Source organism: Pteropus vampyrus, unplaced genomic scaffold (assembly GCF_000151845.1).
Source record: "Pteropus vampyrus isolate Shadow unplaced genomic scaffold, Pvam_2.0 Scaffold35, whole genome shotgun sequence".
Taxonomy (NCBI): Eukaryota; Metazoa; Chordata; class Mammalia; order Chiroptera; family Pteropodidae; genus Pteropus; species Pteropus vampyrus.
In genome coordinates this window covers 249,659-252,119 of record NW_011888816.1, presented here as the reverse complement: position 1 = coordinate 252,119, position 2,461 = coordinate 249,659, and positions in this window count along the sequence as shown.

Sequence of the window (2,461 nt, the reverse complement as noted above, 5' to 3'; positions counted from 1 at the left end):
TGAGCCGAAGTGACATCTGCCTCATCCACACAGAGGGGTTGTTGGGCTGAGCCCCAGGCTCTCCCGCTCAGCCACAGGAAGGCCCATCCCAGACCGCAACCCCTTCAGCCCAGGTGTCCTGGTAGGTGAAGGAGAGGACACAAGGGAGCCAGAGCCCCACCACATGGCAGCCACGTGTCCCAGGAGCAAGAGGTCTGTTTGAAGCCCCTGAGTTGTGGGGACTGTTTGTTAAGGAGCACAAAAGCTAATTAATACACATGAGATGTGCTGACATCCTAAGTCAAATTTGGCAAAGCCTCCGTATTTGGCCATCATGGAATTCAATGTGACGAACACACCTGAGGATCTCTCAGGTGCCAGACTGGGTCAGGTACATAAAGATGGATGTGTTAACGCCCGTGCCCTTAGACCTCCAAGTCCAGGCACTACTGAAGGGGGAACGGGCAGAGAGTCGGTCACAACACACTGTGCAGAGACCAGAAATAGAGGTATGTGTGCCATTGTTTTGCGAGCGCAGAAGAGAGAGTGGCTACTGTCGTGACAGCCCTGCATTATAGTAATCATGACTATCGTAGGACTGCAGCCCCACCGAAGAAACTGCAACTTAAACGTTGCCAGCCATCTCCATTTCGAGAAGTAGACATCTCCATTCTCCTTTCTTCTGGGGAGGACATTGGAGCGGGCCGTTCGAGTTAAGCCGAAGCCAGGAAATATCATCATTCCTGGGGAGGAATATCTTGAAGCGTTTTAGTGGAGCTGGAGGCTTGACATAGCCGCCCCCCGCCCCCCGCCTCCCGCCACCCCCACCATGCCATCCTCCTTGTCTGTGATGCTTAAAGCAGCTAAGGGAATTTGATTTCTCAGAGGGGTCCTGCAGCCTCCTGGCAATGAGCCATCAAGATCCCATCTTCCCACTTTTGAGTTTCCCCATTGTTCAAGTTTCCCTGACAGATCGAAATGGCCTCAGGTGAGATGAGCCAGCAACTAAGTCCACGAAGGGCCACCAAGGGGAAACGCGCCACGAGAGAAGAGGCATCAGGGCTGGTGAGCCGACCTCTGCGAGGCAGCCCGCGAACTTAGAGGAAAACCGGCCCTGAGCGTGGTGAGTGACTGAGGTTGGAAACTTCTTCAGACTGTGCCACTTTGACACCATGTTTGAACTTGACCCTGGGTGCTGTCACATCCTGGTGACTTCCTTGCTGCCTCACGGCAACGCCCTGTCCCCATCATCAGCCCACTCCAACCCCTCTTCCCGGGCTCAGCTGGCCTGCTGCTTAGTGGATGCCTTACCCAGGAATGAGGTGCTGGCTTCCCCTCCTTGCAAGCCCCCAGTCCTCACACTGTTCTCTCAGAACCCCTTCCCTTGGCCCCCCGCAACCCTCCTCTCCATCCATCCCACCCACTCCTACAACCCATTCCTGCCCTGGCCTGTCTCCTTACATAGGACAGCGGTGGCAGGAGTTGACATGGTGACTCCGGGCACAGGGCTCATTCTGTCACTCTTAGTAAGCCCTGGGGAAGGTGTGTGGCCCCAGTGTTGGCGGTTTTCTTTAGAACTGCAAGGTACTTAACACTTCTTTGCCCTCAGCCTCAGGACATAATTGCTACTTTGGAGGCAACAGGAAAGTCCTACATAATATCCTGTTATGCAGAGTTGAACATAGAGTGGCAGGTGAGATCTGACCCGCCGAAGGTCACAGAGTGCCTATCTTGTACCTTAATCGGTACATTAGACCTCCGCCACTGCACTCAAGGTTGCATAGACCCGTGTATGGGCGCCGATCTGAAAGAAATACCCAAAATGCAGAGAGCCGGCTTCCCAGCGGAGTTAAAGGGTTTCCACCATGTCCGGACGTCTAATGAAGCAGTAAAGGGTCGGCTTGCCCGTGTCTGCTTGGTTCGATGACCCGCACAGGGCGTGGGGCATGTGGCGCCCGGGCTGGGAAAAGAGGTTATCCTGGGAAGGGTCTGGAGGACACAGACAGCGGGAACGGCGAGGATGGCATGGTGACCTCCCGACCCCACTCGCCAGGATGGGTGTCTGAGGCAGAAGGTGAAGGGTGCTGGGAATCGAAAGATCCCAACATCATTGCCGAGGCCACAGGTGACGGAGTGTGACACTGGTCAGGGGAGAGGGAGATTCTTCCTGTTTCTTCGAGGATCGTGGGGACCCTCTGGCCCTCCTGGGAAAGGCGGCTTTGGAGACACCGGGAGCTTCCTCTCTGGCGGGGAGAGCAACCCTCAGAGCATGCTCGCCGGATCAGCCAACAGGGGACAGAGCCTGACTATCGAATCACAGGGCTCTGTCGAATACAGTTTGGGCATCAGTTGAACAAAAGAAGCTGCACATGAAGGAGGCCAGCGTCTAAGATTTCACTTCCACGAAGTTAAAGAACAGACACCTCTTATCCACCATGATGGGAGTCAGAGCGGCCCCCGCCTCTCATCTATGCTGATGGGG